Source organism: Cotesia typhae, unplaced genomic scaffold (genome assembly GCF_013202065.1).
Source record: "Cotesia typhae breed Kobodo isofemale line unplaced genomic scaffold, CoteBio_Ctyphae contig_5, whole genome shotgun sequence".
Classification (NCBI taxonomy): Eukaryota; Metazoa; Arthropoda; class Insecta; order Hymenoptera; family Braconidae; genus Cotesia; species Cotesia typhae.
In genome coordinates, this window is record NW_027423757.1 from 11,617,510 (window position 1) to 11,633,807 (window position 16,298).

The 16,298-nt window shown below is 26.4% G+C and overlaps 1 protein-coding gene across 9 annotated transcripts in view; it reads right to left on the reverse strand.

The window, feature by feature from the left end:
• The window catches only part of Nachra3 (nicotinic acetylcholine receptor alpha3 subunit), a 78,723-nt gene that overhangs the window by 16,620 nt on the left and 45,805 nt on the right, over positions 1 to 16,298 (reverse strand). The window contains exon 1 of one of the 9 annotated variants that reach the window (XM_074248739.1): positions 10,374 to 10,443. The exons of the other annotated variants lie outside the window; for them this stretch is intronic. The gene's annotated coding sequence lies outside the window, so the exon portion shown is untranslated. Of the gene's footprint in view, positions 1 to 10,373; positions 10,444 to 16,298 lie in introns of those variants that run through there. 9 annotated transcript variants of the gene reach the window in all.

Sequence of the window (16,298 nt, forward strand, 5' to 3'; positions counted from 1 at the left end):
TATAAAAAAGATATGAACGTCACAAAATTTTTTTACTTTGCTGAAAGTTTAATCTATTTATAATTACACTGAAAATTTATTATAAAAAATTAATTATTCCAAAAATCTATATTAAATCTTCCAAATGCACAAATTTAGGTCAAGACCTCTCTAATTATATTTAATTTAACTTAAGAAACTCATTTTTTAATCTTCTAATTGCATTTATCAATTTTAAAAAATTATTAAAATAGACAAAAATAATTTTAAATAATTTGAAATTAAAATAACATTAAATTACATTACAGGAAAAATTTTAATAATAAATAATTATTATTGCACCATAGATAATAATAGTTAAAGATTTTTTTTATCTAAAAAAAATCTCTGACAGAATTGAATGTTAAAATTGTTAAAATAATTATTTTCCAAGGTATTTATCCGCACTAAAAATATTTACCGCCAATTAAAACTTTAGTAGGGTAAATTTTTGATTAACTAGATCCAATAATTAATGAAGTTATTTGTTTAGCAGCCGAGAGTTAAGTAACTTTTGACGACTGACAAATTGATAGGATAGTTAATACAACATCCAGCATTCAGTATTTTATGGGCCGGGTGGAGAACGAGAATGAGAATGAGAATGGCGACATGAAAACTGAGAAAACCGGTTAACAATATCCCAGAAGTTATACTATACCTAATCTAACATTAAATTCTAATGGAACATTGTACCAGTAACATTCGTTTTGAATAGCCGAGAAAAGTTTCGAGTCACAATGCGACGTTACACCCCTACCCCCATCTGCATATATAAAAGACTGTTATGTGAAGAGAAATATCATATATGTGGATGTATATGCGTGTACTCACTAGATTTATGAATTTAATAATGGCTCAGCTAACAACGGCCACAATTAAAATCATGAATAATCTCACGCTTTTCCATCACTTTTACCTAACTGTGGTTTACAACTCTCGGTATAAACTTACAAGATAAACTCTATTAAACAAATTAATTTTGATTTATCAAAATTTCGGTTTATTCTATATAAATCATTAAAAAAAATTGCTTTTAAAATTACGTGATGTAGTAAAATTTGATCTTTAGAGTAGTTTTATTTTACTAATAAATTTTTATGTGAATTATTATCAAATTTTTGCGACAACTAGTTAAAAATTTTGAGATTTATGTGAAAAAAAAATTTTTTTAATAGTTTATATTATTAACAGAATAAAAATTTTGTGTCGAGGATAAATAATTAAGAAATGACCTTGTATCTTGTAAACTATTGACATTTTTGAAGATATAAGCTCACACAGGCATTAAACTCATCGAGACCTTTCATTTGAGTACCCGCATCAATTTTTCATATATTTATATATATATATATATATATATATATATATATATATATATATATATATATATATTATATATATATTATATATATATGTATATATGAAAAATATATGAAAATGCATGTGGGTACTCAAATGAAAGCTCTTGATGAGTGTAATATCAGGATGAGCTTATATTTTTAAAAACTTCAATATTTAAGAAAGTACGGTGTAATTTAACAAAATTCATTATTAATTAAAACAAATCTTTATTTATTTAAAATCACACAGAGACTGCAAGGTTGCTAGTAAATTTATTACACAGAAAAATCACGGAGAAAAAAATTTTTTTTGTTTAAGTGTATTTTACTAAATTTTAAAATTTTTTCGTTTGATTCAACATAAAGTTTTTTTTAAAAAATACTTTTTATGCTCACAATCTACCTTGTATAAATTGAGTAACCCTGTTATTGGCCCTTTGGGCTCCCGGGTTTAAATAAAGGCAATAACTATTATTTTTCCATCGAAAATAAATTTATCCTTTCTCAATATTTTTTTGAATCTAGAAAATTTATTCTAAAGTCAAGAATTTTCTCTATTTGTATAGATACAGATTTTAAATTATCAAATGATGTAAATTTTGAATCAACTCGGTTGATACCATAGATGATAAAATTTTTCTGTGCGCATTCTTATACACAAAAGGATTACGGTACAAAATTAAAAAAAAAAAAAAAAAAGATAATAATCCTGGGATTACTTTAGGAAAATATCTTTATCGCATTTCACGGTAAAATAGCGGCTACTGAGGAGACTAGTCTATATATCGAATAAATGTCCCGGGTTATTGACGTCAAGCTGAGAAATTCAATTTAAAAAAGAACATTGACGTGAACGAGAACAGACACTAGAAAATGCTGTCGACCCACACAATCAGCTGTTTCACTGGTTTAATACATCGACATATATACATATATATCTATCTATCATCTATACATCAGTACAATGTACAACTATACGACTATATGACTATACACTTGATGGCTGTTGAGAACGCGTGATTCAATCTGTTCGCGTGACAAACAACATATGTGTACTTTCATTTGATCGCTATTATATTGTGTAACAGCACGAGAGATTGTCCGCGTTTATGTATGTTAGTCTGTTATAAAAATTAGCCAACAGAAATCTCACAAATTATCAACTCCGGCAATAATGATAACAGTACGTAGTCGTCAAAGTAATGAAGGCATCCCTTTTATTACAGCTATCGATCGGTACTTTTCTTCTTATCTTTCTTCTCTATCAAAAATATCTTTTTTCAATTTTTGAAAATTCTTCAAAATTTCCTATTTTTGATTAAAATTAATTTAGCCGACATTTAAAAATTTTTAGAATTTTTTTTTTAATTGAAAAAAATTAATAAAAAATTTTGTGTAAAAAAATTGAAAAAAATTAGCGCAATTTTTAAAAAATGTTTTTTTGTTATAATTTAATAAATAAAAAAAAAAAATTTTTAATTATTTTTTTTTTATTGAAAAAATTATTATAAAAAAAATAAAAAAAAATTTCATGTGTAAAAAAATTGAAAAAAAATTAGCGCAATTTTTTGAAAATGTTTTTTATTTATAATTTAATAAATAAAAAATTTAAAACGTCGGATAACTTTAGTATTATTAATTTTTTTCATAAAATCTAAGAATTTTAATTTTTGAAAAGCAATAACAAAAAAAATTATCAATAAAAATATTTTTTTTCTTTTAATTAATTTTTTTTTATTGATAAAAAATATTAAGTTTAGTTTTTAAGCTTTTTTCGACATAATTTTAAAGAAATATAATTATTTACAAAAAATAATTTTTTTTCAGCTCCATTTTTCAATTTAAAAGTAAAAAAAATCTATTTTTTTATTGAAAATTTTTTTATAAATCAATTTTAAAAAAATCAATTTTTTTTCTTTAAAAAAATGAACATAATTTTAATAATTACCAATTTAAAATTTTATTTTCCAAAAAGTCCCATCTAGATTTAAATAAAAATAGAAACGGTAAAAAAAAATACCATACAAAATATTTTGCATAATTGAAACTACAGATTTAGAACAAGCGCTATTTTTCTATAAATTAATTAACAAAAAATTGTCTCTGTTTTTCTTTCTTTTGCGCGACATTGCATAGGGTAATCTACTAGATAAATCAAACTTTGTATTTGATATCTGACGCTTGCAGTATCGACAGAACTATCTTAACAGATCAAATAAATTATTTACCTCTAAATCCTATCACAAACTTTTTCATCTAATCGATCTAGATTAATTTAAAAATAAGAAAACTCCAAAATTTGGCTGTATTAAATATCAATTTAAAGTCTTGTTCATTTTTTATTCATAAAATAATTTTATTAATTTTTTTAATGCTATCTGCAATTTAAAATAATTCAATAAAAAAATATTTTTATTTTTTTCAAAGCTTTCAAAGTAATTTTCCCAAAAAAATTACTTTGTTTTCAAGCTCCCAAATCCTCCGTCTGAATTTCGTAACTTGCATAAAAAAATAATCAATCCTCAAGTGGCGAGTATTCAGTATCGAAGTAGTCGCTTAGTAAGTTATATAAAATTCATTTTATTGAAAAAGTTTTAGCGATCGAAATAAATGCATTAAGATTTTCTATAAAGACTATTTCTTTAAAACTGATTTTATGTTCGATTTTTTTTATGAATTCATCAAAAAAAAAAAAAAAAAAAAAAAAACTAAAGGTCGCAAAAATGAAATCACTTGTAAATAAAAAAAAAAAAAAAAAAATAATAATAAATGATAAAACTAAACAGGAGTAAATAGCCGGGAGTTTGAAGTAAAAGGTTAAAAAATACGCGTCTGTTAATAATTCGGGCGGTTATACAAAAGCATCTTCTCGTCCAAGGATCCTGAGCTTTTATCTCTAGATCGCGAATCCCAGGTGTGTTCTACGGGGAAATCTACTCAGTGTTTGGCATTACTTGTTTAAGAAATTCAAGAGCGAGGTTCAGGTTACAACAAAGAAGTTTGCAGTTGTTTTATTTTTCATTTACCCTTTTATATTTTTATTTTTATCCACTCTTATCTGGTGAAATTTTTTTATCACTATTTTTATCTCCTCGGACGGTTATTTGGTCTATCCAGTGGCTTAACGTGGAAATGAACTCTTGACGTAAATAAATTATCAAATGGGCACTCCGGCGCTTCACTAGAACGAGTATTACTAGGAGCTGAGCTACTGGAGGATAAGAGATGGAGGTAATAGTGCAAACGACAGCTAATAAGTGAAACGTTTTAACTTAAACCTTCAAATAACTTCAGTTACAGCTTTTGTTTGAATTTAACAGTTTAACTGACATTCTACTTATTACTTCTTTTAAACTGGACTTTGATTCCAGTAATTTTAATGGCTTTTATTTAATATAATCTAATTTATCAAATGCTACTGTTATGTGACTGGATAATTTTTTTTTTTTTCAGTTAAATAAAAATTATGAGTTAAATATTAAAAATTTTAAGGTACATTTTTTGTACACAGAAAAAAAAATTTACTTGAATCAAGTAAATTATTTTGAAGAAGCTCCTTGTCTTAAAAAAATTTTTAAATAGTCGTAAAATCATCTAAAAATTAATTTTCATAACAAATTTCAAAAATCTGCTCTCAGAATTTTTTTTTTTTGGCGCCAAAAAAAAGTCTTGGTTTGTGTCACGTTTAATATCTTAATCAAACGACAATTTTACGACAATTTTTTTACACGGGAGCTTGAAAAATATTTTTTCAAGTTTGTTGTAAAAAAGCTTTATTTTTGAAAAAACTTTTAATTAATATTCTGGATAACGTATTGAAGATATTAAAAAATCATATGAGATATTTTTTGTAGGAAAAATGTCCTTATGAATTTTTTAGGATTTTTTAAAAGTATTTGCAGTCAAAATTTAAACAAAATAAATTTTTACAAACTCAATAAACTTAAAAAAAAAAAAGGCAGAGTAAAAACCCACAAATTAAACCCATCTTTCATCGAAGTTGGAAAAAGGCAATAATTAAAATCCGTTGATGCCGAGGGTTATTAATGGTGGCGTATCTAATTACCTCTAGTGATGCGTAAAAATCGTTTGGTTTTTCCTAAATAAAACGAAAACAAAATGAAAATTTCACCTGCCGTGAATCTTTTATCAGTGAAGTGTATTTAATTTATAAATTGATCGATTCATAACGTCCCAATAAACATTAAACTGTCGTTTATTTATTCTATTTAACCTCAGTTTCAATTAGCCGCCACTATCGAATATTATTAATAGCGTCTATAATATTCACTATTCAAAATATCCAATTAAATCAATTTCCCAATTATCGCAATTATTTTACGTAACAATTAGAAATACAATATTAAATTTCAGTATTTCCTGCTTCGAACATACACAATACTTATTTTTAAAATGCTCGAGGCACTTGTGTTATTAAAGAGCAGTAAAAGCTCGTGTTTCAATTCAAATTGATTTATTTTAAGTTTTGTTGAAAAAAAAAAAAATATTTTATTCATTTATAAGTACATATTATAGCATTAATTGAAGGATCATCAAGACCAAGGCAATCGTTAGATTTCTATGAAATTTACTTTATTAAATTTTCATTCTGAAATTTCAGGATATTTGTAGAAAATGTCAAAGTTTTATATGAGAAGAAGAAAAAAGAAATTAAAAATGTTTATCATCGAGAAATTCGGAGTTTTTTTTGGAAAATCTAAAAAATAACGATGAAGATAGGTTCAAATAATTTTTTTCTATTTTTTTCTGAAAAGAACATTTAATTTAAAAAATTTTGAAAAAAAAAAAAAAACGTCCCGATAAGTCAATTTTTGAAAAAGTTATGGCAATTTAAGCCACACCGTCCATAATTTGCTGGATTTTTAATTTTTTCGAAATGTAAAACAAAATTTCCTCGAAATTTTGCTATAACTTTTTTAAAAATTGACTTATCAGGACGTTTTTTTTTTTTTTTCAAAAATTTTTTTATTAAATGTTCTTTTTGGGAAAAAATATAAAAAAATTATTTGGACCTATCTTCATCGTTATTTTTAAGATTTTTCGAAAAAACTCCGAATTTCTCGATGATAAATATTTTTAATTTTTTTTTTCTTCTTCTCAAATAAAATTTTGACATTTTCTACAAATATCCTGAAAATTTGAGAATGGTGTTTTTTCAATTTCTATTTTTTTTCAATTGAAAAAAAAATTTTTTTCATGTCATAAATTAATTTTTCCTGAATCTTACCATTGGAAAAATCCCAATATTTTTTTCACCGTGTACAAAAAAATGTATCTTATAATTTTTTCGTATCTTTTAAATTTAACTGATGATTTCGACTTAAACTAAAAGCTCCTTAATAATTGAACAGTTTGTCAAAGCTTGAAAGTATTTCAATAATTTTAATTCAACATGGAATGAATCTAATAATCTGAGTACAGTGAACCGCGAGAATAATTTTAGCGGATGGTTGACCCGGATCCGAGACGAAAGAATCGGTTTTTTTTTTTTTTTTTTTTTTTTAAACTTCAAACACAAATACTTATAACTTAATATTAAAAAAGCTCGTCTGACGTCAAAAATGAATCAATACTATTTCAAATGAGAAATTAGATTTACAGAGACTGTAATTCATATTATAATACGCCGGCATATCGTTCCTTTCAGTAGACTATTGCAATTATAAATTATTCATAAAGCTCTCCGGTTTAGACTTAAATCGATACCAATGTGATAGATAATATATCATACAAATACAGATAGAGATGTAACGAGTTGTAGTTATACTTATATATATATTTATTTAACGGGTGAGAGTAACGTTAAAATATCATACATAAAGTTTACGTTGTCTTTTATGTCGATATATCTGCCCAGGCGAGTATATAGAACTAAAGAAGTACTCTACTTGCTCTTGAAGCCTAGCCCAGTCGGCTGCTATTTATTATTATGCTTTATCTTTTATCAAATGTCTGATAAAAAAACACATTCATAATAACAGCGAGGATATTTTATTTATGTCGAAGAAACCCGGCTGTAATGAGAAGGGAAGGAAATAGTCCATTTTTTAACTTTAATACTTTGATACTTTTATTCCAGATTTTTATTTTATTTCTATTGCTCCTCAGAATTTTATTTTATTTTATTTTATTTTATTTTATTTTATTCTGTACTGAGTTTCAATTCAAGTGAATTTAAAAAGATTACCTTTAAATTTTTATGTTCAATTTTTTTTTAAATAAATTATTTATTTTATTAAAAAATATTTTTTTAATTAATACGATTTTTGAACAACGATTTATATTTTTTTTTAATTGAAAAAAAATTTTTTTTCATGTCATAAATGAATTTATCCTCGACATCAGACAGTAGCGTATTAATTTTAATTTATATCTATCTCACCCAGTTCGATATTTAAAAAAATGTCAAGCTAAAAAATTATTCAGTAATTATACAGCCGATTTGACGTTAATTTATAAATTTTAATTACTGACCGAGACATTTATTCGACATTTAACAGACTTTACTTGAAATTTTAAATTTTTTATCGACCCCTTTGCAATTAATTTTTTTTCTTTGTATAGAAACAAAATAAATCGATTAAAAATAAACTATACAATATTAAACGCAAACTTCTAGACTGACATTAATGAATAAAAGCGCCTGATCTCCTCCACTGGCTGCGCGCCCTCTACCGAGCGCGTCTGTTACTTTGCAAAATATAGAAATACAGAAAAAGCTTCTATTCGGTTTTTTTTTTTTTAAGGAATTAATTTTTAAAAAATATTTAGAGATAACAAAAAGCCTTGCTTTGAATAATGCACTTTTGGCAGATAATTAAAACATCGCTCGAAGCTTTAGTAAAAAAAATAAAAAAATATAAAGTGTGTAGATATGAACATGGATGCGGAAAGGCGGATAGTTTTCCATTATACTTTATATCCAGGAGGAAGATTTGTTGTGTATTCAAGTCGAGAAAGTACTAGATACTTGAGGGCATTCAGAGTATGTCGCATAATTTATACATATGTATAATACATACAGTCGCATATATTACTATTACGTATGTAAGCGGAGTTCGGGTAAATATAAAAGAGAAAAGTAAGATACATTACTGGGTAATGCTCATGCATGCTCGATTTATATCACTGTTGGAATTAATTGATGTCAAATTTATGGGTTATGAGCTTTAAGCAACATTCAATAGCTTTATATATGCTAAATTTTTATTTTCAAATTGGTTTATTCAATTACTTCACAAGTTATTTATTTAGAAAATTGTTTTTACTTTTATTAAAGAGTAAATAAATTATTTCTAATGCACTTTTATGGAGAAAAAAATTCATTTGAATTTTTATTTAAATAAATGGAAGTCAGAATTTTTTTTTTTTTAATAATTTTTGAACTTGAATACTATTTGGTACAATTTTTTAATAATTTATTAAAAACTGTTTCAAAAATTGACTTATCAATTTTTTTTTTCAAAATTTTTTTTATTAAATATTTTTTTTGGGAAAAAATAGAAAAAAATTATTCAATATTATAATTTATTGATTATTATTATTATTATTATTATATTACAATAAACAAATATCCTGAAAATTTGAGAATGGTGTTTTTTCGATTTCTATTTTTTTTCAATTGAATAAAAAAATTTTTTTTCATGTTATAAATGAATTTTTCTTGAATCTTACCATTGGAAAAATTTCTAAGTCAACATAGGAATTTTTCCTATGCAAAAATAGAAAAAATTTCTATATTTTGTTCGCCGTTCAGACGTAAAATTATTTTTGTTCTTCCAAAAGAAGAAAACTGTGAACGAAATAGGAAGAAGAGATAAAGATTATTCTTAACTTTATTTATCAAGATGTATCATTGGTAGTAGTACGGCGTGTACATGTAACACGTGAATCGGGTCTACGCAAATGCTTTTATCCTTTCGTGGTGACTGAGTAATCGGGAATCGCGTAAAAAAGCTTTTTACGACTAGACCTCGTGCCAGAGAATCGAGCTGGAGGTAATGAAATGGTTCAAGATAAAAAGAGTTACTTTAAAACAGTAAAATAAAACGAGCAAAGAAAGGATGCTTGACGTGTCTATGCGCTTTTTCAGTTTCACGCCGCTGGCTACACCAATCGATACCAACTCTTTCGTTTAATTGGTCGTATCCATTCCCGGGATAAATAACTAACAAGTCTATGTTTCACAATCCTTTCAATTTCATTTAAAAAAAATTTTTTTTCAGATATTTATCATCAATAATCAATAATGCAATTGATATTATTAATGTGAGAGTGGTTATTTGAAAAAATTAATGTTCAATAATTGGCTATTTGATTAAGTTCCAAATTAGAAGAATGCAGGAGTTTAATTACGTAAAATTGGCTAATTAAATTTTAATTTATACTTCAATTTCGTAAAAAAGTAATAAAGTACTTGATTCGGATGTTTTTTTATTGAGGGTTGTAAATTATAGCACTTTGATCGTTAAATTTATTTTATAATTCCGTAATCCTGTTATTGCCCTCCAGGCTATTGGATTTCCAAACAATAAATATTTGTGTTTGAAAAAAATGTTTTTCTTCCTTCGCCTTAGGGTACAAATTGTAACAAGAAAAAGAAACTTTTTTAAGTTGTTTGTTTTCTGGTTATTTTTAAATTCACTTTAAGATTTTTGTTCAATGTCTTTTCGATAAATTTTGACATTTATATACTCAAAAAAAATTTTTTTTACCAAAGAAATTGATTAAAAAAATTTTCTAATTGATTTTAAATGTCAAAAACTAATTTTTCTTCCACCAAAAATTGAATAAGTTTATTTTTTAGCTTGTTAATATTTCCACCCAAAAATATCAGGGTTCGATTCCCGGCGGGAGTAAAAATGAATTTTTTTATATTTTAAAAATTTTTTTTAAAGACAATTTCGCTTGATTATTATTATTATTATTATTATTATTACTATTATTATTATTATTATTATTATTATCATTATAGCAGATGGCTTTAATTACCTGAGAAGACATCTTGAAACTTTAACCAGGCAATAGAGGATTGTGTACAATAAAACCGCAATTGTTTGACTATTATTCAGAACTTTGAGGAATTTCGGAGCGTATGGACATTTGGAAACGATTCGCTCTACTTCTGGGGAGGAATCAAAGGGTGAGCGACAAAAATGGAGGTACAAAGCGGGATGGTGACGATGCTGCTGTGGAAGGCGTCGGTGGCGGGCGGAGGGTGAAAGCGCAAAGAGAATAAAGCCGGGAGGGAGATGGAGATGGCGAAACTGCCAGCAGGGATGATTAAGTAGGTCACTTGTCGGGCGTGCAGTTCGATATCTCGGGACTGCCTCCCATCTCCGACCTCACATCCTTCCCGACCTTTCATACCGGGTCAAAGTTCCAAATTCATTGAATTTCAATACTCCATTTTCCATTCGATTTACAATGACATGAGGCGGACTGAGAATCATCGACGTAACGTCCTCCCTTCTGGTCCGCTCACACCCGCTCTTTCTTCTTATTCTTCCTCGGCTTTTTATTCACCTCCCTGCTCCACTGTATCCGCAGCTTCACAGTTTCCTCCTTTTCTGTATTCTTCCACAGATTCTATTGTAAGATTCTATCGAGCACGTGGATGCGTACTGAAATGGTAAACTCCAGAATAAGACCTACGGCAATATCCTGACGCCAATTGAATGTCAAATATCTCTGGTCCAAAATAAATAAATATATTTTTATAAATACATTTAAATAAAAGCTCTTGTCGGAATTTGTTTGCTGTAAAGATGAGAATTGGAATTTTTTATCATAAAAAGTACTTTTTCAAATTAAATTTAAATTGTATATTTGATAAATAATTTTTTTTTACAGACAGAAATTCTCGATTAATTTAGGAGAATTTAATTAGGCGATTTTAGACTCAAAGAGCGAGCCGTAACTTTATTTTGAACTTTGCGCTGTTCAAAAAGTTTTTGGAGGCAACTTTTTATTTAATTTAATATTGTTCAATAAAATTAGAAACTTTTTTTTTTAATTTAATGTTTTTTGTTGAAAATTTTGAATCAGAACAAAATTTTAATGCTTATTCAAGTGAATTTTTACAGAAAAATTTATCAAATTTTGTATTAAAATATTCAAAATAATTATGAAAAATATTTGATTTTTAATTCAAATTAATATTGTAAAATTTTATAAAAAAAATTCTTGATAATTATAAAGTAAATTAAATTTTTTGCTTTAAAAAGAATTGTTTTTTAAATACAAAAAAACAATAAATAAATAAAATTTTGCACTGTACTTTAATATTTATAAATTAAATTAATCAGAAAAAGTTTATCAAATTTTTTATGAAAAATTCTTCATCGTAATAAATAAAATTAAAAAAAAGTACTTTGATTTCTTTCTCAGTAAATATTGAAGCCCAATACATTTATATTGATCAGTATACATTTTCTCCAGTCTACAAAAAAAAAAAAAAAAAAAAAAAAAAAAAAAAAGATATATTCTTGAGAGATTTGTTCTATATCTTAATAATCGAAAATGCCTCCCAGTATAATACATCCATCGTTTTTTATTTATCAAGCAAGCTTTTGAACCTCCGCACTGCTGACTGCGTCTTTTCATGTTGAAACAAATACTATTTTTATTATTATCTAATACTTTATTTATTTTTCCTGGCGTATATACTCAGCAGAAGGCTTACCATTTTTAGGTTTTAGTGTTTTGCCGTCTACGGCATCGTTATCCTCCTGGGAGCCTCTTCTTGTATTAGAGCTGCGTCACCCACATTCTTGGTCCGGTTTTCGGTGTAAGGACACCCGGAAATAAATATTTATTCAGGCACCTTTACTATCACAATGACACTCTCCTCTTCCTCTCTCGAGGATTGACCTCACTCGTTAGCGAGTAGGGCATTAAGTTTTCAGAAACAAGTCTAGGTACTCGGCCAAACAGAATTATCCAAAACAACAAACTATTTCTTTGTATTTTCCAGTTTGTTGTTGTCGCTGGACGGCAAAGTTTGTCCAGTCCCTCGATAACTTTTGGCACGCTATTAATTGAATAAATATATTTGCTTAAGAATTATAATGCTTCAGTTGCTTTATTTATAACTTTAGGGAAAGCTTTAACTATCCTTGAACTATTCAAACTATTTTTTGTTTATGATACATTCATTTATAACTTTCAAAATAATATAAAATGATTTGAATGTTTTAACAGCTGCCGCGTTTTAAACAAAATTTATTTTTTTTAGAATTTTTAAAATAGTTTTTTATAAGAAAAAAAATTTTTAATTTATAAAATAATTAAATTTAACGTCTTACCAATATATCTAGCCTACACTAAAAAAAAAAAAATTAACTTGAATCAAGATGAAAAATTCTTGAATTAAGTAAAATTTACTTAAATTTTTTTTTATTAATTAAGAAATTCAATTTTTTTAGCAGATCATAAAAATTTCAACTTTATATATTTTTATGAAATTAAATAATATTAATTTGTTAAATTTGTATGAAATTTAAAAAAGTGGGGTTTTATTTAATTTTAGCCATAAAAATTAACAAATTAAATGAAAAATAAATGTAATATTTTCAAATTTTTGATAAATTTCATTTTAAGTAATTTTGAAATTAAAAAATCTTTTTTTTTGACATCGAATTTATTTCTATTAATCTTGTAAAAAAATAGAAGTCAATTTCCAACGAAATAAAATATTAAATATGAATATTAAAAACCCAGCGACTATTAAAAAATGACAAAGTCGAAAATAAAACCGGAATGCCGTGAGGAATGAACTTTGTTCATCGGCTCAAGGACGAATTCACGGTGGGTGAACATCCGGAATACACTAAGCAAGCTTTTCTTTTCTCTTGTCTTCAAGATTTGCCTTCAATCTCGGAAAACTCTTGAGAATATTTTAAAAATATATTAATATTTTTAAAACTCTCCAAGTATTATCATCATTAATTATTTTCGTTATCTAATCAGTTTCCCGGATCTCGAGAATAAGATATTGAGGATCGCGGTTGGAGTCTTGGACTTGGGCCGGTGCTAAAATAAACCCGTATATTTTCTGCAGAAAGAGAATGAGGACTGTTACACTTGAACTCGATAATATAGTACCAGGATCTGGCGAGTCAGCGGTTTTAAATTCTTTATTTTGTGACATTCTTGATTCAACAACCGCAGGCGAGCTCCTTAGCCTCCTTCTCGTTGGAGAACGTCCTGCCTTGCAGCTTTGGAAAAGTTCTTCGAGTGCAAGAAGGCTGACGGGGCACATATTATCTAACTAAATTTAATTTACTTATAAACTATCATCTTCATATTTTTATCATCTTAATATATGTTCGTACAGATTTTAGAAAATTTTCAATTTTTCTGATTTTATAAAATATTTTTAAAAATAAATAATAAATTTTTTAAAATATTCATTCAAAAAATTACCAAAAATTTTTTATTTCCAGCTCATAAAAAAATTTTTTTTTAATTTTCTAGATGAACAAAAAAATGTCTGAATTTTTTTTTCCACATTATTAATATTTTCTCGATTTAATTATATTAACTAAACCCATTCAAAATAAAATATGACAAAAAAAAATAATAATCAAATTTATATAATATATTTTTGATTAAAAAAAAAAAAAAAAAAAAAAAAAAAAAAATTAAAAACTCACATAAATAACAACTTAAAAAAAAATTTTTTAATTTATAACTATCATCTCGATGTATAAAAAAGTTATATCTAAATTTATAAGAAAACATTTTTGAAGCTCTCGGGATTTGCGAATAAAAATACATAATAGTTGTAAAAAAAATTTGACCTATACCCGGTACTTTAAAAGAATAAGAATAATAACATAAAGATAAAGAAAAAAGGAAAGCTCAGAATAAGAATATGCCATACATGTTATCATTTTGATCCCGGTTCTATTACGTGTGTACGACTAGCGGATCTCCCGAAGGATTCTCGTCTCTCACTGGCGATATTATACTGGCTGGGATCTGGATGCGAAACGTCAAGCGACAGTTCGGAACCGCGAGGAAACTTTCTCGATATCCGTGGCAACTTGTTTATCCAATCAAATGGCCCCTTGATCCCTTGAACCTGGGTTACCGCGCGAATTTCAGAAGAAACAAGAAATAAGAAAGAAAAAGAGGAATTATACGATACTTTTTGACATTTGCGTTGTGGATGGTAATGACAATAAATGAAAAGCAGGAAAAACGAGTTCAATGAAACAGAAATCTTCACAGACCGCCATTAGCCGACCGGGTATTAGTTAATTAGTCTTTAGGTTATTTATTGCCTCAGATATTGAGCGTAAAAAGGAAAGAGGGCATGGGGAGCAGTTTAAGAGAACGAGAGAGAGAGAGAGAGAGAGAGAGAGAGAGAGAGAGAGAGAGAGAGAGAGAATAGCACTTTAGTTAAATTGTGATTTACGACGAAGAACTTAATTCACAAGGCGTGCCATCCTCGTTACTCCTGTTTGTCACTAATTACGAAATATTTCTGCATGATCTGCGTATACATCTCCCTGCAGTTATGATACTCTTGTGCAAATACTACAAGGGCTTTACTACGAGGTAAATGAAGGTTATTTATTGCCTAATCCTGTTTTTAAATTTTTGTTAAAAAATTATTTAAGAGTATAAAAAATAATAAAAATTATTTCATTCTTTAATTCTAAATTTTAATAAAAATTTTAGTTGACTTTAAATTGAAAATTTAACTCGGAAAGAAAATTTTTAATTTAACTCAAGAAGAAATTTTCAATTTTTTAATTGTTGAAGATTACGAAGAAAAATTAAAATTTTTCTTAGTTTTTTTTTACGTGAATTTAACAATTTTTAATGCTAGAATATTATATGAATTTTTTTGCGTATAAAATTACGAATTTAATCTTTGAAAAATAAATAAATTTTGAATTTTGGAATTAATAGAAAATATTAAAATATTTTCAAGTTTTTTTTAAATTTTATTTCAACATTTTTTTATGTTAAAAAATGTATATATTGTGTATATTTTAGACTCTAAAATTAGAAATTCAACTTTTGAAATTCATAAATAAATTACAATTATTTTTATTATCATTGATTTTTTTTTTTGACGCATTATTTATAATTAAAAAAATGTAAATTTCATGCGTTTATTATTGAACTAAAGCGACTTACAAAATTATAAATTCAAATAGAATGGTAATAAACAAAAAAAACGAGTAATACATCTACAATATTGAATTTTATTTTTTTTTCGCGACAATTTAAATATTCTGCAAACGGCTCGAGGTTAAATAACCGCGAAAATGTTATTTCGCTCGTGATTATATGTGTAAGTATAGATATGTAATGGTATGCCAAGAATTGTCAATTGTTTCTGAGAACACGTACTATATATTTAATTAACGGGTTCTATTCAATGGCTGAGCCACTGGGAACAAAGGACCAATCACGAGGGAAAAGGACCTGAGCGTGGTTATAAAGAGGTTATGAACTTTTGTAACAGTAGTTTCAAAGCACTTGTAGTTGTCACCGTAATAGACTCAAGGTTCCACGTCGTTTAATTATGTTACTAAATTAAATTCACTAATTCTATCGGGTTTAATTATATAAACGCAGAGTTGTAAACAATAAATTCTTTTAATGCATCGGCTGTTTATTTTTTCTTTCTTTTTTTTGCAATTAAAGTTTAGTTTTCTGTAATTTAATGAAGAGAGCGGGCGAAATTAGGAAGTTTAAGAATTTTATTTTTCTTTACAACTTTACATTTTTTTAATGAAAAAAAATTATATGAATTTTTTTCTACGAAAAGAATTTTTTTTTAATGCAAAAAAACTTCAAAAAAAATTAGTCATAATAATAACTAGAAAAATTGCAGTCACTATGGGACTACCGTGACTTGTAAGCTCATCCTGATGTTACACTCATCAAGAGCTT